This window comes from Pseudorca crassidens, chromosome 19 (genome assembly GCF_039906515.1).
Source record: "Pseudorca crassidens isolate mPseCra1 chromosome 19, mPseCra1.hap1, whole genome shotgun sequence".
Classification (NCBI taxonomy): Eukaryota; Metazoa; Chordata; class Mammalia; order Artiodactyla; family Delphinidae; genus Pseudorca; species Pseudorca crassidens.
In genome coordinates, this window is record NC_090314.1 from 34,781,050 (window position 1) to 34,804,869 (window position 23,820).

The 23,820-nt window shown below is 37.2% G+C and overlaps 1 protein-coding gene across 2 annotated transcripts in view; it reads left to right on the plus strand.

Moving 5' to 3' along the window:
* PPM1E (protein phosphatase, Mg2+/Mn2+ dependent 1E) overlaps positions 1 to 23,820 on the plus strand; it is a 187,697-nt gene that overhangs the window by 113,619 nt on the left and 50,258 nt on the right. The window lies entirely within an intron of this gene.

A 23,820-nucleotide genomic window follows, 5' to 3' on the forward strand; every position in this document is an offset into this window, starting at 1 on the left:
AAGCAAATAAATAATTCTAGTGTAATAAATGAAAAAGATGCTATGAAGGTATACAAGTAGAAAGAAAGGAGTCAAAGAAGTTTCCTGAAGCAGGTAATGCTTTAAATGAGTTTTGTAAAGCCCAGTAAGGGTTGTTGACTAAGTGAAGAAGAAAAGAAAGGTGGTTCAAGCTGAGGAAATGACATCTATGAGTTTGTGTTAACATAAAAACAACAACAACAACAACACATAGTTATGGCTGCCTCTACTGTGTAAGTAGTTCCATGTGACTGGAGCAAAGGGTGCATGAGAGGGATAGGTTGAAGGCAGAGAGCATGGACCAGATATGATACATTAAGGTGTCTGGGGGCCTTTTGTCTACTTCTCCAGTAATCTTCCCACTGAAGACCTCCTTAGAGAAGTAAAGCTGGAAGAATTTTATTAAACTGCCTTCCTTTCCTATTTTGTTAAGTTTACCTTAACTCTTAGGTAACTACCTGTAAGTTCCTAATACAGTGCTATCCCATGGGGGAGCTATCTCTTAGCACCATAATGACATACAAGTAAGAGCTATCTTGATATTTTATTATCTTGTTGCTAATTATCTATTACTTTTCACTATACATAATTTAATTCTAGCAAACCACTACTGGCAACTGTGTTATTGAGTATTTGAAGTAATGGTGTTGTTACTCAGTAGAATGGAATAAAGGAGAAGAAAAAAGTGAAGAAAAGCAGTTAAAAGAATGGTTTTTATTAAACAGCAAGATCAGTTATAAACCTACACTATGAAAGTGACAACATTTATGTGAATACTTGAGGATAATTTTGAATAATCAGTCATTCTGCACTAACAATTTGTTTTCTCTAGCTAGCGATGAAGTACAGTTTCTTTGCAGTTTATTCTAAAGGTAGCTCTAGTAACCAGATACAGCCAAATGTCATACAATAAAAATCAATTACAACTAGGAAGTATTTAAAAAACTTCAGCCATTGGAAAAGCTAGTATAATTGTAACTGTTAGTCTGCCAAGAAGTGTACTAATTAGCCTCTGCCCTCATTGAAAGCAAGCAGGGTTAATGTCTTTGGCTTCATTAATTAATGTTTATAAATGGTATGCCTACTTTTCTGATTATAGCTAGAGGGAAGGTAAGGGAGACCATAGCTATGATGTTGCTTTAACTAGATAAAGTGGTTAACAATTGAGATAAGGTGAGAAACTATTAAAATTCTTAGAGAACTGAATAAATTTTGATACTCATCTATATTTTTAAGAAATGTCCTTCATTTTACATTATGTATGTCTTATCTATGTGTATTTTATTATTTTATATAAAACACCAACAGCTAGAGTTTTAATTCTTATTTTTACTATGACTTTCTTTTAACTTTTTGTTTTTTGTTTTTTGGCCGAGCCTCCTGGCCTGCAGGATCTTAGTTCCCCAGCCAGGGATTGAACCCGCACCCTCGGCAGTGAAAGCGCGGAGTCCTAACCACTGGGCCACCAGGGAATTCCCTTTACTATGATTTTTATAATGAGCATATTAATACTTTTATAATAAAAAACAAGATATTTCCATTTTGATAAAAAAGATGACAGTTTAAACTGAGGCGAAACTTTTCAATTTGCTATATAAATCAAAACTTTAAAATTATATTGTTGAAATTCAATAAGATAAGTTGGAGTTGAGACATTTCTCACTAGTTCAGCAAGTAAATACAAAATTTGCATTGCCAAAAATCCTAGTGCCTCTGTTTTAATTTTTATTATTATTATTTTTTAATTGAAGTATAGTTGATTTACAATGTTGTGTTAGTCTCAGGTGCATAGCAAAGTGATTCATATATTTTTTTTTTCAGATTTTTTCCACTATAGGTTATTATAAAATATTGAATATAGTTCCCTGTGCTATACAGTAGGTCCTTGTTGTTTATCTGTTTTATATATAGTAGTGTGTATCTGTTAATCCCAAACTCCTAATTTATCCCTCCCCCTGCCCCACCTTCCCCTTTGGTAATCATGAGTTTGTTTTCTATGTCTGTGAGTCTGTTTCTGTTTTGTAAATAAGTTCATTTGTATCATTTTTTAAGATTCTACATGTAAGTGATATCATATGATATATTTGTTTTTCTCTATCTGATTTACTTAGTATGATAATCTCTATGTCCATCCATGTTTCTGCAAATGGCATTATTTCATTCTTTTTTATGGTTGAGTAATATTCCATTGCATGTGTATACCACATCATCTTTATCGATTCATCTGTCCATGGACATTTAGGGTTGCTCGCATTGTCTCGGCTACTGTAAATAGTGCTGTAATGAACATTAGGGTGCATGTATCTTTTTGAATTAGAATTTTCTCCAGATATATGCCCAGGAGTGGGATTGCTGGATCATATGGCAACTTTATGTTTAATTTTTTGAGGAACCTCCGTACTGTTTTCCATAGTGGGTGTACCAATTTATTTTCCCACCGACAGTGTAGGAGGGTTCCCTTTTCTCCACACCCTCTCCAGCATTTATTTGTGGACTTTTTAATGATGGCCATTTTGACAGGTGTGAGGTGGCACCTCATTGTAGTTTTGATTTGCATGTCTCTAATAATTAGCGATGTTGAACATCTTTTCATGTGCCTGTTGGCCATCTGTATGTCTTCTTTGGAGAAAAGTCTATTTAGGTCTTCTGCCTATTTTTTGATTGGATTGTTTGTTTTCTTGATATTGAGCTGTATGAGCTGTTTGTATATTTTGGAAATTAATCCCTTTTTTTAAAATGGCATTGGTTGGGGCTTCCATGGTGGCGCAGTGGTTGAGAATCTGCCTGCTAATGCAGGGGACACGGGTTCGAGCCCTGGTCTGGGAGGATCCCACATGCCGCAGAGCAACTAGGCCCGTGAGCCACAACTACTGAGCCTGCGTGTCTGCAGCCTGTGCTCCGCAACAAGAGAGGCCGCGATAGTGAGAGGCCTGTGCACCGCGATGAAGAGTGGTCCCCGCTTGCCACAACTAGAGAAAGCCCTTGCACAGAAACGAAGACGCAACACAGCCAAAAATAAATAAATTAATTAATAAACTCCCACCCCCAACATCTAAAAAAAAAAAAAAAAAGGCATTGGTTGCGGTGACTTGTTAGCCAGCAAACACCCTTTGCCACATAGTGAGGAACAAATAGTAATGATCACTTAAACTTGTAGTGCTTGAGGTACATCAGCTATAACTTAGTTGTTTTTTGTTTGGCTGCACTACGTGGCATGTGGGATCTTAGTCCCCTGACCAGGAATCGAACCTGCACCCCCTGCAATGGAAGCGCAGACTCTTAACCACTGGACCTCCAGGGAAGTCCCTAACTTTGTTTTTATTATATATCCAAACTGGGAGAGGGTGACTATCAACTTTTAATCATTATAATATGAGAAAGAGATGTCATACAGGTGAGTTGAATTCAGATATAACTGGATGACTTTATTTCCCCTTTTTGTATCAGCCTACTCTTATATGTTGCATGTCATTAACTGGTCTAGTATATATTTACAGATCAACCTTGAATTTGCTTCTGTAGGAATATAGTTGCTTAACTATGCTTAACATATGGATTTACCTTCCTCTAGGCACTCTCATGAGAAACAGCAGTTTAAGGAACTGCTAATGAGCAAATATCCTCTTAGCCCCAGTTCTTATCATTTTCTGCCTCTCAGCTGCCAAAGTGTTACCTCTGTCCAAAGATCTTGTAATTACCCGAAATTGCCCTGCCTCCAAAATTGTTAATTCAGACATTCCATTCATCAACCACATCCTCCTATTCTCCAAATGCATTTGTTCAAGCACCCTACTGCAACAGTTCTTTGATTTCATTAACACCTTCATTCAGTTGGTTCCCTTTTATTTTTACTCTCAAATTTATTCAACTTAGATTTTACCATTCTTCATTATAATCATGCTCTTGTATATACGATCAGGTCCTTTGCCCTTCTCTCTTTGTATACCATCTGCCTAGCAAAACCCTACCCCCACTTTCTCTGTGACTACTTGCAAACAACTGAGCAGTGCTCAAGAAAAATCCATAACCAGGCTTGTGGGCTCACTGTAAAATCATGATAAACAACCTCAGCTGAGTAGCTATTAACTCATTTTCTCTAGTAAGTTCACTCTTCCGCACTGCATATTTTCTATTTCATACTTTTTTGTCTGCTTAGACTTCCCGATGCCCTCTCCCTCCTTACCGCAGCTTGTCTCATAATTCATAGAGAAAATAGGAAAGACTGAATGAAAATTTCCTTTTCTCACAGACAGGAGTTCTACAGGCTCATCTGCATCTGTCTTCTCCTCCTGTCCTCCTGTCAAAGACTGACCTCTCCACCTGTGACCTAAATTACGTCTTTTTCTGCTTGCTTAGAGAGAGGTCTAATTCCATATGCTACTGTCTCTTCTGCATCTTTAGCTTCTCCTTTTTTTTTTTTTTTTTTACACTGGCTCTTTATTATCAGTATTCAAAGATATCACTTTAGTCTCTCCCATCTTTAAAAAAAGCCCTCTTCTAATTACTATTATCACACTTTTTTTCTTCTTTATAGCCAAACTTCTCAAAAGATTCATCTCTATATCCTCACTTCTCACTGTTTTAAAGTTTTTGAAAACAATTTTTAAAGTTTTATTTTGACGAACAGAGTTTTTAACTTTAATATGATCAAATGTGTTAAACCTTTAAGATTAGAGTTTTGTGTGTCCTGTTTAAGAAAACTGTCTACACCAAGGTCCTGAAGATTGATTTTCTAATTTTAAACTACTGTTGTTTTCTGGAATAATTTTAACTTAGTTATTGTGTATTATTTAATTTGCTAATATTTTCCTTTGTACTTTTACAAAAATAGCCTGTATTTCCTTTTCTTTTACTGTCTTCTAATTTTGTTAGATTTTTGGTATCTAAGTTGTTCCTTTATAAAGAGAATTGGGATTTATTTCCTCTTTTTCTATCCTCTAGAATAGTTTGTGTAAGATTGGTGTTAATTTTTTCGTAAATGTTAGATTTAATTGTTGAAGCCACCTGGACTGGAATTTTTCATGGGAAAGTTTTAAATTATGAATTCAAATTCTTTAATAGATTAAGGTCTATTCAGAATTTCTGTTCTATTTCTTCTTACAGAGTTTTGATAGGTTGTATTTTTCTAAGAGTTTATTTACTTTACCTAAATTTTAAAACATTAGCACCGGTTTTTCTTAAAATCCTTTTGGTTATTTGTTAACCTGTATGATTTATAACTCTATACTATTTTTCATTCCTGTTATCAGTAATTTATGCTTTCTTTCTTTTTGCCACACCAGGGTTGATAAATTTTATTAGTCTTTTTTTAAACTAGACTTTTCATTGTCTTAGTTGATCTTTGTTGTTGTATGTTTATTTTTTTCATTCATTAATTTCTTTTTTTCTTTCTAATATATCCATTTTATGAATTTCTTCTTAGTGTGGCTTTAACTGTGTCCCACAAATTTTGACATATAGTGTTTTCATTATCATTAGTTCAGAGTATTCTCTGTTTTCCACTGTGATTACATTTTGACCCATGGATCATATAGAAGCAAATTATACAATTTTCAAACAAATGGTGACTTTCTAGTTATCTCTTAAAGATTGATTTTTAGCTTAAGTTCACTGTGCTCTGAGAACATATTCTGTGTGATTTCTAACACAGGTTGTTGGAGCCTAAGTGAGGTGAGGAGAGTATCCATGTAGAGGAGCAATGTGATGTCAGGTTTTGAGGGTATCTGCATTGGTGGGGGGAAATCTATGTAGAGAGGTGATCCAAGTGGAGTAAGGAGAGCATCTATGTGGGAGGGTGGCCTAGAATACGGAGAAACATGTTTGTGTGAGATCATGGAAGCAGTAGCTCTGTCCCATTGTGGAATGTCAAAGCCCAAACAGCATGAGGAAGGTGTCCACGTCAGAGGCGTCTTGGCACAGGTTGTCAGAACTTGAATCAGGTGAAGTGGGTATCCACATAAAAGGGCATCCTGGCATTGATTGTTGGAGCCCAAGTGAGGTAAGGAGGGTGTCCATAAGCAGGGGAGAGGGCCGTTGGTGGATGGTATGGTGGGGTATATAAGAGCCTAAAAAGAGTGAAGAGGGATTACACGCAGGAAGGTAATAGTGTCATCACATTAGGAGTGTTAGAGACTAACCTAGGGTTAGGAGAGTATTTGCAGAGAGTGGAGGCACCTCTGACCAAGTGAGGGGCATTGGTGTCCAAGCAGGATGAGGAGAGCAAGCACTGGAGCAAGGTAGGAGTGGGATAACGGTAATGGGGAATTGACTGCGTATGAGAGGATTGTTCATATTAAGGATATATTAAAGATAATAGGTAAATATATTAAGGATAGTAGGAGCCAAGTTTCTTACTGTCGGAATAGAGAATTAGACATATGGAAAGGAAGAAACCTAGAATGAGCTTTGTAGTGTTAAGTTGGAATTAGAGATTATCAGTGTGAACACATGGTTTTCTGTATCTGTGGACATATATATAGAAATAGAGATGAAATGTGTATATGTGTGTGTTCGTGTGCACACAGATATACATGTATATTTTTTCATACATGTATTCTCTACTTGTGTCTACTGAGAAGGCCTGGAGGTAATTATATCCAATATCAGTGAGCACAGCTAGTGCCAAAATAAGAGTTTCTGAATACTGTTACCCACTAAAAGGAACCAGAGTTATCTGTAAGAGTTGCTGATTCCAAGCTGGGGAAAGGATATAAAAGTCGATCCTAGAATATGTTGTGCCTGAAAATAAGAAGATGCTCAAAGAATGATGGAAAGATGTCAAAAAGACAGAAATAACCATTTTGAAAAAAAGATGAAGCAGTTTCTTATGAAAGTAATCATATATACACCTACCCAATACTCAGTCTTTATATCTTCAAATATTGCCTCTTCCTCATTGTTTCCTCTCTCCCTTTGGAAGTGTGATTAAATGTTAGACCTGCTCTTTATATCTTCCATGTCTCTTAACTCTCTTACTTTTTTAAAATTGAAATATAGTTGGTGTACAATATTATGTTAGTTCCAGGTCTACCACATAGTGATTTGACGTTTGCATGCATTATGAAAAGATCACAACAATAAATCTAGTACCCATCTGTCCCCATACAAAGTTATTACAGTATTATTGACCATATTCCTTATACTGCATATTACATCCCCATGGCTTATTTATTTTATAACTACGGGTGTGTACTTTTTTTTTTTTAATTTTTACTTATTTATTTATTTGGCTGCATCAGGTCTTAGTTGCGGCATGTGGGATCTTCATTGCGGCATGCAGGATCTTTTGTTGAGGCATGCGGGCTTTTCATTGCAGCATGCGGGCTTCTCTCTAGTTGTGGTGCATGGGCTTCAGAGCGCACAGGCTCGGTAGTTGTGGTGCGCGGGCCCTAGAGCACGCAGGCTTAGTTACCCCACGGCATGTGGGATCTTAGTTCCCCGACCAGGGATCAAACCTGCATCCCCTGCATTGGAAGGCATTCTTAACCACTGGACCACCAGGGAAGTCCCCAGGTTTGTACTTCTTAACCCCATTCATCTGACTCCCCACCGCCAACCTGCCACCCCTCTGGCAACTACCCATTTCTTCTCTGTATCTACGAGTCTGTTTTCATTTTGCTTTGTTTATTTTGTTTTTTAGATTCCACATATAAGTGAGATCATATGGTATTTTTCTTTCTGTGTCTAACTTACTTCACCTAGCATAATACCCTCTAGATCCATCCATGTTGTCACAAATGGCAGGATTTCATTTTTTACGGCTGAGTAATATTCCATCTTCTTTATGCATTCATCTATCAGTCAATGGGCACTTAGGTTGGTTCCATGTCTTGGTTATTGTAAATAATGCTGCAGTGAACACTGACATGCATATATATATTTTTGAATTAGTTTTTGTTTTCTTTAGGTAAAAACTGAGAAGTGAAATTGTTGGATCTTGTGGTGGTTCTATTTTTAATTTTTTGAGGAACCACCATACTGTTTTCCATAGTGGCTGTAACCATTTTACAACCCCAAACAGTGCAAGAAGATTCCCTTTTCTCCACATCCTCACTAACACTTGTTATTTGTGGCCTTTCTGATGATAGCTACTCTGACTGATGTGAGGTGGTATCTCTTTGTGGTTTTGGTTTGCATTTCCTTGATGATTAGTGATGTTGAGCATCTCTCCATGTGCCTTTTGGACAACAGTATGTCATCTTCGGAAAAATATCTATTCAGGTCTTCTGCCCCTTGTCTAATCAGGTTGTTTGTGTTTTTCATGTTGAGTTGTATGAGTTCTTTGTATTTTGGATATTAACCCCTTATTGAATAGATCATTTGCTAATATCTTCCCTCATTCAGTAGGCTGCCTTTTCATTTTGTTGATAGTGTCCTTCACTGTGCAAAAACTTTTTAGTTTGATGTCATCTCATTTATTTAGTTTTGCTTTTGCTTCCCTTGCCTGATGAGACGGATCCAAAAACTATTGTTAAGACCAATGTTAAAGAGTGTACTGCCTATGTTTTCTTCTGGGAGCTTTTTGGTTTCAGGTCTTACATTTATATCTTTAATCCATATTTGAGTTTGTTTTTGTATATGGTATGAGAAAGTTGTCTGCTTTGATTCTTTTGCATTTAGCTGTCCAGTTTTCCCAACACCATTTATGGAAGAGGCTGTCTTTTCCCCATTGTATATTCTTGCCTTTTCTGTAATACATTAACTAACCGTATAAGTGTGGGTTTATTTCTGGGCTCTCTATTCTGTCCCATTGATCTGTGTATCTGTTTTTATGCCAGTACCACACTGTTTTGTAGTATAGTTTGAAATCAAGAAGGATGATGCCTCCAGTTTTTCCTGCTTTCTCAAGACTGCTTGGGCTATTCAGGGTCTTTTGCATTTCCATACAAATATTAGGATTCTTTGTTCTAACTCTGTGAAAAATGCCCTTGGTATTTGGCAGGGATTGCATTGAATCTGTAGATTGCCGTGGGTAGTATGGTGATTTTAACAATATTAATTCTTCCAGTCCATGAGCACAGCATGTCTTTCCATTTGTTAGTGTTGTCTTCAGTTTCTTTCATCAATGTCCTATTAGTTTTCAGAGTACAGGTCTTTCACCTCCTTGGTCAGATTTATTCTTAGGTATTTTATTCTTTTTGATGCAATTGTAAATGGGACTGTTTTCTTTTTTGCCTTTTTTTTTTTTTTTGCGGTACGCGGGCCTCTCACTGCTGTAGCCTCTCCCGTTGCAGAGTGCAGGCTCAGCGGCCATGGCTCACGGGCCCAGCCGCTCCGCGGCATGTGGGATCTTCCCGGACCGGGGCACGAACCCGTGTCCCCTGCATCGGCAGGCGGACTCTCAACCACTGCGCCACCAGGGAAGCCCCGGGACTGTTTTCTTAATTTCTCTTTCTGATACTTTGTTATTAGTGTATAGAAATGCAACAGATTTCTGTTGTATTTGTATCCTGCAACTTTACTGAAAGTTGTATCCTGCAACTTTACTGAATTCATTTATTTTAATAGTATTTTGGTGGTGGCTTTAGGATTTTCTATGTATAGTATCAACCTATCTGCAAACAGCGACAGTTTTACTTATTTTGTTCCCATTTGGATTCCTTTTATTTCTTGTCTGATTGCTGTGGCTAGGAGCTCTCTTACATTTTTCATCTCTTGCTGCTCTGTTGCATTATGGAGAATTTTTTTCATATTTATATTCTAATTTACTAGTATTCATTTTAATTGGATTTATTCCCCTCTTAGTCTGATCCATTGAGTTTATATTTTTAATTTCTAGATGTTTGGTTTGATTTTTTTTGGATCTGCTTGTTTTTTTTACTTAGATTTTTCAGGTCTTTTGTTTTTTAAAACATAGTAAACAGAATGATTTTATAGCCTGACACGGTAGTTCACATATCTGATTTTGAAGTTCTGTTATCTTTTGTTTCTGCTGACTGTTGCTCATGGTGACTTCTTTCCTTGTGTCCTTTGTACTTTTGACTATGAGCTATAATTTTCCTTGAAACTTTATGTGGAAAATTATTTGAGGCCTAGAATGAGGCTTGGATTCATCCAGACAGGATTTTGAGTTTGCTTCTGTTCGATGCCCTAAGGATATTACCAGACAACTTTCAAGTAAATTATTAACATAAATTTTCTTGGACTTCACAGATAGTATGATATGGGTTGCAGTCCTTTGTGTGAGCCACATTGAGGTTACGAATTCACAGGATTTTTTTTTCCATCTCCACTCAATGCTGTGATTAAAAACAGGTTTTTTTCTAGCATTTGAAGTTGGGAGGGTGGCATTTCCAGTTTACCTTTACTCTGAGATGGGTGGTTTGGGAAGTCCATGCTTTATGAGGGTATCATTTATTAGATTTCCTGTTTGGGAATACTCTGGGCTTTGTCTCTTGACCTCCAAATCAACCTAAGCTCTGAAAATCAAAGCTTAGGTCACCAGTTAGCAAATGTCCTCAAGACAGAAGCTAGCTTCAGTGTTCATCCTACATCTCTGGGGGCTCCCTGCCTTCACTTAGTTTTTTGGTGAGTATTGCATGATTTTTGCTAACTCATGGATATGTTAAAGAAGATTTTTAAATAGCATTTTTAATTATTTTCAGTGAAAGAGTTACTCTAAATACATAGTCTCATGCCAGAAGTTGAAGCTTACATAAAATATTTTTAAAAATTATTTTTAATATTGCACATGATACAAATTCAAAAGATACAAGTGGGGGGACTCCCCTGTTAGTTCAGTGGCTAAGACTTTGCCTTCCAGTGCAGGGGGCACAGGTTCAATCCCTGGTTAGGGAACTAAGATCCCACATGCCTTGCGGCCAAAAAACCAAAACATAAAACGGAAGCAATACTGTAACAAATTCAATTAAAAAAAACTTTAAAAAACAAACAAACAAAAAGATACAAATGGGTATACAGTAAAAAAGTACGTCTTTCTCTCACCTCTGTCATTCAGCCTCTAATTCAGTTCCCATAGGAAGGCATTGTTATGTTTTCTATAACTGAATTATATATACTTACTCTATAATTCAGTGTCAGTTGGTTATTTTACACTAAAATAACCCAGATTAGTTTGTTATTTTCAAATTTCCTTTTTCAGGATCATCAGTGTTCCCTCTAGTTTTCTAAGCTGGAGCTTTTTTTGTATAAAAGTGATCTTTTATACATGAAATGACCAAGAATGTTTCAGAATGAATTTCAATTTGTGAGCCTAACTCAGAATTTTTATTTTATTTTTCATCATGAGAACTGCTAATGCATGAAAAGCATAAGGATGAAGATAATAGATTTATTTCTAAGGAAAAATATGTGGGTTCCTCTATCTCCAGTTTTTCATTTTAAATTTTGTAATAGAGTTCTCTTCATGGATATTTATTTAAATTAATCAGAAAACAGTTTATGCTGCCTCAAAATTTTTTGTTATTCCTTTCTTCCTTCAGGTAACAAATACTAGTTATTTTACTACTCTGTGCCAGATATTGTCCTTTGTACTAGGACTATAGCAGTGAACAGATTAAGTCCTGGCCTTCATGGAGAGCACTACTTTGGGGGAACAGACAGTGAACAAAAACAAACATGTATAATATATAAGGTAGGATGAGTTTATGGAGAAAAATAAAGGAAAGTAAGGGTCCTAGAAAGCACGAAGGATTGGGGAAGAGACTGCGGCATAATATAGGGTTAAGGTAGATTTGAGTCTCATATGAAGTAAGGTTATACTTTTTTCAGATAGAGGAGAAGTGCCTGGTATATTTGAGAAACAGGTGCCAGTGTGTTGTAAAGGAGTGGATAGTGGGGAGAGTTAGGGCTAAGAGTTGCTAGTGGGGAACAGACACAGATTATTCAGGGCATTGTAGACCATTGTGAGAACTTTGGCTTTACTTTGAATGTAATGGGAAGCCATTGGGTTTTGAGTGAGACATAATTTGACCTAAAACATTTTTCTTCCCAACTTTTTATTATGAAATTTTCCAAACATTTAAAACAGTTGAAAAAATACTAAAATGAGTATCCAGTTGCCCACCCTCTGGTTTCAGCAGCTCTTAACCTTTTGCCTTAATTGTTTTGTCTGTCTGTCTATCTATTTTTGCTGAGCCATTTGAAAATTACAACACTTCATACTTAAAAAATAAGCATATTCGGGCTTCCCTGGTGGCGCAGTGGTTGAGAGTCCGCCTGCCGATGCAGGGGACACGGGTTCGTGCCCCCGGTTCGGGAAGATCCCATATGCCGCGGAGCGGCTGGGCCCGTGAGCCATGGCTGCTGAGCCTGCACGTTCGGAGCCTGTGCGCCGCAACTGGAGAGGTCACAACAGTGAGAGGCCCGCGTACCGCAAAAAAGAAAAAAAAAAAAAAAACATATTCACCTACATAACCACAGTGCCACCATCTCATCTATTGACTCATATCCATTAATCATTCTTGCCTGAATTCATCATTTCACTGGAGTTTGACTTCAGTTTGGAGTTTGATCTATTTGGTTACAGTGTCGGAAATAGACTGTAAGTTTGTGTGGAGGCAGATTCCAGCTATTCAGCTATCACAGAAGATGGACTAGGGTGGTAGCTGTGGTGATGGTGAGAAGTGGTCACAATCTGGATATATTTTGAAGAAAAAGTCACCTGTATCTGCTGATGTAGGACTGAGAAAGAGGAGTCAAAGGTGACTTGAAGGCTTTTATCAATAAATGGAATTGCCATTTGCTGAAATTGGGAAGATGGTAGGAGGATCGGGTTTGGGAACTGGGAGTCAGGAGTCTGGCTTTAGTCATGTTAAGTTCAGAACATCTATCAGACTTGCAAGTTGAGTTATCGAGTAAGCAAGAGGAAATGGAGGCCTGGGGTTCAGATGAGAAGTTTGGGCTGGAAGTAAATATTAGGGGGTCATAAGGAAATAGTGGTTTTGAAAACCACGAGATGAGGTAAGATCATTTAGGGAATAAATATAGACAATAGTAGAGGTTCAAGGACTGACCCCTGGGGTACCTCAAAGTTTAGAAGTCAGAAACGGAGGATGAACCAGAAAACAAGACTGAGGAGGACATCACTATTTATTTAGAGAAACCAAGAGAGAGAGAGGTGGCCTAGAAATTATATCAAGAAGGAGGGGAGAGATTATGTCAAATGCTACCAATGGGTCAAATAAAGTAAGATTTGAGAAATTATCATTGGACTGGTCATTGGTGACCTTGTCAGAGACAGTTTTAGTGAACGGTTGGTTCAAGAGAAAATGGGAAGAAAGGAATTAAAGACAGTACGTACAGACATTTCTTTCATGGAATTTAGTTGTGTAGGAGAATAGTTAAGTGAGGGAATAACAGCCTTTAAAAAAATATATTGGAGCTATCATAGCATGTTTATATGCTGATAGGATATCCTATTTAGAGAGGGAAAAATTATGATAGAGTAGGGGCAGTTCCTGGAGTGCTGTCACTCTTACCAAGGACAAATTATGGTTGGCAATGAGCATGTGGAAATTCTCCATAAGACAAAAGACTTACTGGTGGAGCCAGAAATCCCCTCTACTGTGGGAGTTGTGTTATATATATAGCCAAGATGAACTCCCTTGTGAGTTCAATGATAGTAGAATTTTAAAAACCAAGGTAAATGACATTTAAAATTCTTTATTCTCTCGTTGAGTACTGTGAGTATGTACTAAAAATTTCATCGACATAATATTTTAAATCAGGCATTCCTCTTTAGAGACTATATTGAGATAAAAGAATAATATGGAAATTGTGAATTGCAGAATTATTATAGTGTGAAAATAGCATTGGGTAAGAACTTACCATTCTTCAGAAAATGAGAGGCCTATAGCTAGGTACTTTTATATCTTCACAGTTTGTATACCTTTTATTTCCTTTTCTTGCCTTGTTGCATTAACAAGGACTTCCAATAAGATGTTGAAAAGGAATGGTGGTGGGAGGGACATACTTGCTTGTACGTGATCTAAATGAGAAAGCTTTGAGTATCTCACCATTAAGTATGATGTTAGAGGTGTAGGTTTTTCTTAGATATTCTTTATCAAGTTGAAGGAAGTTCCCCTATATTCCTGGTTTAGAAGAGTTTTTATCATGAATGGGTGTTGGATTTTGTTAAATGCTTTTTCTGCATCTATTGATATGATCATGTGATTTTTCTTTTTTAAGTTTGTAGATGTGATAGATTACATTAATTGATTTTCAAATGTTGAATGAGCCTTACACACCTGAGATAAATCCCAGTTGGTCTTTGTGTGTAATTCTTTTTATACTTTAAAAAATTTGATTTGTTAATATTTTACTGAGGAGCTAGGTACTTAATCCATAGTATAAATTCCTTCCTTCTGGAAGAAAAATCTCGTTATAAAGCTACTTTTGTGTTCTTCCATTAAAAAAACTATTTTGATTGATTTTGAGAGACAACTTATTGAAGTGACTAAGAGCAAAATGCCCAATTTTGAATCATGTGACTCTTGGCAAGTTACTTATACTTTCTGTGCTTCAGTTTCTTCAGCTATCATAGTATCTGTCTCATAGGATTGTTTTGAAGAGTAAATGAGTTATTAAATCAAAAGCACTAAAAATAGTGCCTAGAATATTGTAAATACTGAATAAATATTGGCACTTTTTTTTTTTTTTTTGCGGTACGCGGGCCTCTCACTGTTGTGGCCTCTCCTGTTGTGGAGCACAGGCCCCGGACGCGCAGGCTCAGCGGCCATGGCTCACGGGCCCAGCCGCTCCGCGGCATGTGGGATCTTCCCGGACCGGAGCACAAACCCATGTCCCCTGCATCGGCAGGCGGACTCTCAACCTCTGCGCCACCAGGGAAGCCCTTTTTTTTTTTTTTTTTTTTAACCTTGAGGAAAAGAACAAGCTGAACTTAAGAAACAAAGTAAAACATATGTTAATGTTTTGTTACCCACCTGTTACAGGAAACTGTCCTATAGCCATCTTTTGGATTTCTATTGCATCTAACATGTAAGTCTGTCTTAATTTTGTATAAAGATTATCTAACTAGGGTATCCTCCCCAGAAGTCTCTGATATTCTGAAGAGAAGAGACCATGTCCTATTCATTCATTCAGCCAGTCAACAAATATTTCAGTTCTATTTACCAGACACTATGGATAAGCAGTGAATAAAAAGATAATGTTTTCACTGAGTTTGCATTCTAAAGCAGGAAGCCACCATATCTTGGCTATTGTAAATAGTGCTGCAGTGAACATTGGGGTGCATGTATCCTTTTGGACCATGTTTTTCTCCAGATATATGCCCAGGAGTGGGATTGCAGTGTCATATGGTACCTCTATTTTCAGTTTTTTAAGGAACCTCCATACTGTTCTCCATAGTGGCTGTACCAACTTACATTCCCACCAACAGTGCAAAAGGGTTCCCTTTTCTCCATACCCTCTCCAGCATTTACTGTTTGTGGATTTTTTGCTGATAGCCATTCTGACTGGTATGAGGTGATATCTCCTTGTAGTTTTGATTTGCATTTCTCTAATAATTAGCGATGTTGAACATCTTTTCATGTGCCTCTTGGCTATCTTTATCTCTTCTTTGGAGAAATGTCTATTTAGTTCTTCTGCCCATTTTTTTTTATTTAAATAAATTTATTTATTTTTGGCTGTGTTGGGTCTTCGTTTCTGTGCGAGGGCTTTCTCTAGTTGCGGCGAGCAGGGGCCACTCTTCATCGCGGTGCGTGGGCCTCTCACTGTTGCGGCCTTCTCTTGTTGCGGAGCACAGGCTCCGGACGCGCAGGCTCAGTGGCCATGGCTCACGGGCACAGCTGCTCCGCGGCATGTGGGATCTTCCCGGACCGGGGCACGAACCCGTGTCCCCTGCATCGGCAGGCGGACTCTCAACCACTGCACCACCAGGGAAGCCCAAGTTTTAATTATTTTAATGGACTGTAAACCACTTTTTTTTTAAAATTTATTTTCTTTATTTTTGGCTGCGTTGGGTCTTCCTTGCTGCGGTCTGGCTTACTCTAGTTGTGGCGAGCGGGGGCTACCCTTCGTTGTGGTTCATGAGCTTCTCACTGCGGTGGCTTCTCTTGTTGCCAAGTGCGGGCTCTAGGCGCGCGGGCTTCAGTAGTTGTGGCGCATGGGCTCAGTAGTTGTGGCTCTTGGGCTCTAGAGTGCAGGCTCAGTAGTTGTGGCGCATGGGCTTAGTTGCTCCGTGGCATGTGGGATCTTCCCAGACCAGGGATCAAACCCGTGTCCCCTGCATTGGCAGGTGGATTCTTAACCACTGGGTTATATATTTTTCTGTGCCCCACAGCACAAAAAGGGATCATTCTATCATGTTTTGCAGGCACTTAGTAAATATTAGTTGAATAAATGAATGATTAATCAAGCTTTTCTCTCATTTTAATAACTTGGAATATGTGGGCTGGCACAGATTTGTTAGTAGTTCCAGTTATCTTGATACCTTTGAGTTCATCTGAGCTGTACTATATCTTGGACCTTAATTGTAATGAAGACAGTTGTAACTGGACCTTAACTGTAAACCTTAATTGTTTCTGAGAACCCATTTTAGTTCATTTTTAGCATTTTGCCTGATGCGTAAACAGTTTGGCAGAGAGTGGGAATGTGATATAGTGGAAGCAGTTGGCTTGCTGATGCAAGAACACTTTGAGTTTGTGATGCTTAGCTGTAGGTGCAGATGAGATACAATGCCACATGCTATACGATATGCGTTAGAAACAGGTAGATTTTAATATGACCGTCTGAACTAAAACTAGCTTTTAGGCTTTTGTCATCCAAGTTAAAATCTGACATTAAAGATTTAATTTTAACAAATCAAAGAAATTTAAGAATATAATATAATTTGGCACCATTATTGTCTGAATAACGTACTCCTATCAAATCTGAGAAATTAGTTTTAGATATGAGCCCTTCATATTGAAACATATCACTGTCCCAAAGTTATTTATTTGAGAGTATCCTCTCCATAATGTACATATTCAGAAAAACAGCTTTAATTTCCTGCTTTGGCTCTAATCATGTTAATTTAAATGTCTCTCTACATTTCTTCCCTCAATTTTCATTGTAACACAAGAATAGCGGATAACCTTTAACCACTTCCTGTGTACTAAAGAATAGTGTGGGCCTTAGGACCAGATGAAGTAAGCAACAATCTATGCGTGATTTCAGGGGGTGGTTTGAAGGCTGTTCTATTTTGAAATACTTCTACTGGTTAATAATGATATCTGAAATTACAGCACAAGAGGTTTGTTCCTTTGATTTAAGGCTTTGTTCTTGTTAAGAGGCAGATACCCATGAAGGATTTTTAAAACCTGTTTTTAGGTACTGTTCTAGGTAATGGAGACAAAAGCAGTGAACAAAACTGACTGTGTCCCTGTGGACAGACAATACATTCACAAATAAGTAATAAGAAAAATGGTAAGGAGCTGTTTTTTTCATACAGAGTGGGTAAGAAAACTCCCCTTTAATAATGTTACATTTGATGGTGACTTGAAGGAAGTCAGGGTATGAGCCATATGAATATCTGAAGGATCATTCCAAGCAGAGGAAATGATGCAAGGAACAAAGGGCCTGAAGTGACTGGATGATGGGTATGTTTGAGAAATTACAAGGAGGCCAGTATGACTAGAGTGGACTGAAGAAAGCGTAGAGTTGTAGGACACGGTCAGCAAGGTAATGAGTGAGCTTATAAGTATGTAACCTTGAGCAGATTTTTTTTTAAATAAATTTTTTTGTTTTTAATAATTTTAGATTTACAAGAAGCTGTTAAGATAATATTACCATCTACCTCTTACTCAGTTTTCCCTACATCTTACATAACCATTATACCTTTGACAAAACTAAGAAACCAGAACTGGTACATTGCTATTAAATAAAATCCAGATTTAATATGAAGTCCACTTCATAGTTTTTCTGCTAATGTCCCTTTTCTGTTCCAGGACCCAATCCAGGCTACCGTATTACATTTAATCATCATGTCTCCTTAGTCTCTTCTGGTTTATGACAGTTGCTCAGTCTTTCCTTGTTTCCTGTGACCTTGACAGTCTTAAGGAACTCTGGCCAGGTGTTTTATAGAATGTTCTTCAACTGGATTTATCTGATAATGTTTTCTAAATGGCTAGACTGGTGTTACAGGTTTTTTAGAAGAATACACAGAAGTGAAGTGCCCTTTTCCAGGAGGTGAGTTAACCCTGTCCCTGCCTTGAGGGCTGACTCACGTCCAAATGAAAATGTACGGGGAAACCTGGCAAACACTGTCTTAACCAAGTGGTCAAGGTTGATGTTACCAGTGATAAGTCATGTTGATAGGATGTAATCTGCTCAAGTCATGTTGAACAGATTTTGATATAGAGATAACATGGGAACAAAACCTGATTTTTGAGAAAGCTTTGTCCACTTTATGATTTTCTATAGACTGTACTCACTAAAAGTACACATAATCTGTGACAAAGTTAATTTAAATCTAGATTTTTGACATTTCTCCGTATCTTCCATGATTATTCACTGTTCAGCATCAAAGCTTGTCATTTTGTGGTGTGTGTATATGAGAGAGAGCGGGGAGGAGGGAGGAAAAGAGAGAGAAGGGACAGGGAGACAGGCTTTGTTTATGCCTGAGTTTGTAGTAATCCACAAGTATATCGTATCAGTAGTTGCAATGACCAAAGACTGTATTGAATCACGTATGGTCACTAGGTAGTTAATTTGAGAAGTTTCACATCTTTATAACTCTCACTCAACTCAGAGTTGGCTGTGTTAAACACTATTATTATATCCCAAATAGTTTTATTTTTGTTGTAAATTCAAGGGACTTTAAAATGTTTATCTCTATTAAAATGCATTGTAGTTTATTTACTTTGCAATATGGAATGGAATAGTATTGGACTAGTGGATTGAAGATCTGTGTTCTAGGTTCTGTCCCATTACTTTGTAAGTGTGACTAATTTACCTAACTCATTTTTCATATCTGTAAAATGGGAATAATCATATCTTATCTCCAGCTATGCCTGCTATTCAACATGCATTCTCAGAGGTGCTCCATTTAAATAGATTTTAAAGGCCATTAAATAGTTTGGGAAAAAATAATTTCTAGCAAAATATTTCAATTAAGCAGTTAATAGCTGCTCCTTACAGGTTGTTGTAAGGATTAAATGAGATCATATACATAAAGACAATGCCTGGCACATAATAAATTCTCAATAAACAGAAAATAGCTGATAGAGGTAGAATTTTCTATTGCCCTGTTTTCCTGATCCTATTTAAGTAAATATTCAGTTAAGCCTTGTTCATTCTTCGTAAGCCTTTGATAATTCCCTGTTGCTAAATAAATTTTATAATAGAAGCTAACTAATCAGATGTTATGGATACTATAGAAAGAATTCCTACCTAAAAACTGAAGGTTGACTACATAACTTCTATGCTTCCTTCTGATTTTATGTTTTAATACCTATTATACCTACCCCACAGGGTTTGATAAGGGATAACCAAGATAATACATGTGAAAACCACTTTTAAACGTAAAGTAGGATACAAATATATGATATACCACTAATTAGCTAGTTGACAGAGATTCCTTCAGTAACTATAAGAACTATCTATATTCACTGGAAATTAAAGGGTATACCTGATGTGTTAAGATTTTTTTTTTTCTCGTGAGACCTAGAGTTTATTATTACTGTTGTAATTGTTGCTATTGTCTATTTGTTCATATTTGTTTTCCTAGCTAGAGAATTATAGCACTTTTTAAATATAGCATCCATTCAGTCCATTTACTTCTACGATAGTTTTTCCTGAGGCGATGCCGAGAGGTGCTGCTATGGTTAAGGTTATAATTCAGCATTTCCATTAAGGAGACGTCTTTCCAAAAACCATTTTAAAATAGGCAGTAGCTCTCTGCAATCAGATTTGTTCAGCTTGATGCCACTACTCATGGTTTAACTTAAACAGCACAGACCGATTTTATGGTGACTTCAGAAGGGAAGCTATAGCTGGAAAGCGGAATGATTTTGAGCCCTGCTCCAGTGTCTAGTGCCAATTATTTCTTCTTCTCGTTATGAGAATAACACATGCTTTGTACTGTTACGGTTCTTCTGCCAAAATAAAAAAAAAAATTATGACCATGTTTTTTAAGTTTTTTCAGTTTTCATTTATTGACCTTACCAGATCATTTCAAATTCAAATTATACCACTATGAACAAAGGTTTTTTCCTAGATGTTTTTCATGTAATTCCTGAAAATAATTTCTCAGATCTCTCTCAGTACCAAAAGCCAGTGTGAGATTGTCATTTTGTCGCTGGTTGCTATATTTTGTTACTTCCCCCATCAACATTGCCATTTCTTTTCTTTTTTCTCCTTCTTCCCTAGTTTATTTTCTGAATTTAACAGTGGGGAATCCATTTGACTGTGCTCACAGCAGGTAATGAGTACTATAGTCACTGGATTGGTTTCTTTGGATGGTTAAAAGAATAAGGGTAATTAAGCTTTTCTGAAGCTGCCAACTGTCTTGGGGTTTGGTGCATATTTAAGGCTTATTTAAAATTAGGTCCTTCAGAAATTGAACTATTTAAACTGGTAGAATTCCTAAGGGCATATTCCTTTATCAGGTAGAGATTACTTAGATGACTGGAATTTGTGTCAAGTAAAAGAAAATCCTCTTTCACGTAAGGCTAGATTTAATGCTGTACTATCTCATTATGACTTATCATGTTTAATTTACAATTTTAGTTTGGTGCTTTTTACCTACCATAAATTTCCTAAAATAGCTTTTTACAAACTGAATAAGAAACATTTATTTAGATACTTTCAAAGATTCGGATTCAGGTGGATCTTTGCTTCTTGAATTCAAGATCTAAATCTAGATAACATATAGAAAAGACATTGTTTTGGGACTTCCCTGGTGGCTCAGTGGTTAAGAATCTGCCTACTAATGCAGGGGACACGGGTTCAAGCCCTGGTCCAGGAAGATCCCACACGACGCAGTGTAATTAATAAGCCCGTGCGCCACAGCTACTGAGCCTGCGCTCTAGGGCCCGCAAGCCACAGCTACTGAAGCCTGTGCACCCTAGAGCCTGTGCTCTGCAGCAAGAGAAGCCACCATGATGAGAAGCTCATGCACCGTATCGAAGAGCAGCCCACTCCCAACAACGTAGACCCAACGCAGCAAAAAAAAAAAAAAAAAAAAGACATTGTTTTTATAAGCTATAGTCATGAGATCTAAATTTTATTCTAAGTAAACTGGGATGTTGGTATCGTTAAGACCCCAGGCATTCTAACGGAGCCATAAATAAGAGCAGAGCTACCGCTATTTCTAGTCAACATAGCACTGCCCACTTTCACCACTTCTATTCAACGTAGTACTGAATGTTCTAGTCAGAGCAATTAGACAAGAAAAGGAAATAAAAGACATTCATATTGGAAATGTAGAAGTAAAATGATATGTTTACAGATGATATGAGCTTATATGTAGAAAACCCAAAAGGTTCCACCAAAAAAAAAACCCAACAACCTGTTAGAATTAATAAATGAATTCTGCAAAGTAGCAGGATACAAAGTCAACACACAAAAATCAATTGCATTTCTATATGTGAACAATCTGAAGAGGAAATTACAAAAACATTTTCATTCACCATAGCATCAAAAATGATAAAATACCTAGGAATTAATCTAACCGAGGAGGTGAAAGACTTTTATAATGAACTACAAAACATTGCTGAAAGAAATTAAAGAAGACATATAAATGGGAAGAAATCCAATGCTTGTGGATTGGAATATGTAATATTATTAAGATATCTACCCAAAGTGAAATACAGATTCAATGCAATCCCTATCAAAATCCCAATTATGTTTGTTGCAGAAATAGAAAAACCTATCCTAAAATTCATGTGAATCTCCAGGCATCCCAAATAGCTAAAATAAACTTGGGGGAAAAAATAGAACAAAATCAGAGGACTCATATTTCGTAATTTTAAAACTTACTGTAATGCTTCAGTAATCAAAATGGTGTGGTACTGCATAAAGACAGATATAAAGACCAATGGAATAGTATAGAGAGCCGAAAAATAAACCCTCACATATATGGTGAAATTATTTTGGAAAGGGTTGTCAAGATCATTCAAAAGGCAAAGGAAAGTCTTTGCAGTAATGGTGCTGGGAAAACTGGATATCCACATGCAAAAGAATGAAGTTGGACCCTTACCTAACATGATAGACAAAAGTTTACTCAAAATGGATCAAAGGGGACTTCCCGGGTGGCGCAGTGGTTAAGAATCTGCCTGCCAATGCAGGGGACACGGGTTCGAGCCCTGGTCTGGGAAGATCCCACATGCCACAGAGCCAATAAGCCCATGCGCCACAACTACTGAGCCTGTGCTCTAGAGCCCGCAAGCCACAGCTACTGAAGCCTGCGCACGTAGAGCCTGTGCTCTGCAACAAGAGAAGCCACCGCAATGAGAAGCCTGCGCACCGCAACGAAGAGTAGCCCCCGCTCGCCACAACTAGAGAAAGCCTGAGTGCAGCAATGAAAACCCAACGTAGCCAAAAATAAAATTAATTAATTTTTAAAAATGGATCAAAGACTAAAATGTGAGACCTAAAACAGTAAAACTCCTAGGAGAAAATCTAGAGCAAAAGCTTTACAACACTGGATTTTACAATGATATGTTGGATATGACACCAACAGCATAGGCAACAAAAGAAAAAATCGACAAATTGGACTTCATAAAAATTAAAAATCTTGTGCATCAAAATATACTATCAACAGAGTAAAAAAGCAACCGACAGAGTGGAAGAAAATATTTGTAAATCATCTGTCTGATAAGGGATTAATATCCCGAGTACATAGAGAACTCTGAAAACTCAACAACAAAACAAACCCAATTCAAAAATGAGCAAAGGACTTGAATCGACATTTCTTCAAAGATAAGCAAATGGCCAATAAGCACGTGAAAATATGCTCAACATCACTAATTATTAGGGAAATGCAAATCAAAACTATAATGAGGTACAACCTCACATCCATTAGGATGGCTGCTATTGAAAAGAAAACAAAAAATAACAGGTGTTGGTGAGGATATGGAGAAATGGGGACCCTTGTGCACTGTTCATAGGAATGTAAAATTGTACAGCTGCTGTTGAAAACCGTATGATAGTTCCTCAAAAAAATTAAAAGTAGAATTACCATATTAGAATTACCCAAAAGAATTGAAAGCAAGAGATATTTGTGCACCTATGTTCATAGCAGTATTTTTCACAGTAATTAAAATATGGAAGTAACCCAAGTGTCCATCAACCTATGAATGGACAAGCAAAATGTGGTAAACAATGGCACATTGTTCAGCCTTAAAAAGGAATGAAATTCTGACATGCTACAACATGGCTGAACCTTGAGGACATTATGCTAAGTGAAAAGTCAGTAACAAAAAGAGAAATCTGTATGATTTCCCTTATATGAGGTACTACTGTAGTCAAAATCATGGAGATAGAAAGTAGAATGGTGGTTGCCAGGGGTTGGGGGAGGAGGGAATGGGGAGATAGGAGATTTGTTGTGGGGCATTTTATGAGTAGAGTTTCAGTTTTGCAAGGTGAGAAGAGTTCTGGAGATTGATGGTGGTGATGATTGCACGACATTGTGAATGTATTTAATACCACTGAACTGCACACTTAAAATGGTAAATTTTAATGTTATGTGTATTTTAACACAATAACAATTTTTTAAAAAGAGACAACGGAATAGAGAAAGTAGAAACAGCAAATACAAATTGCTCTTTCAAATTTGGTTGTAACAGGCAGCAGAGAAATGGAACATTGGCTGGGAAGGTGAGATTTTGGTCAAGAAACTTG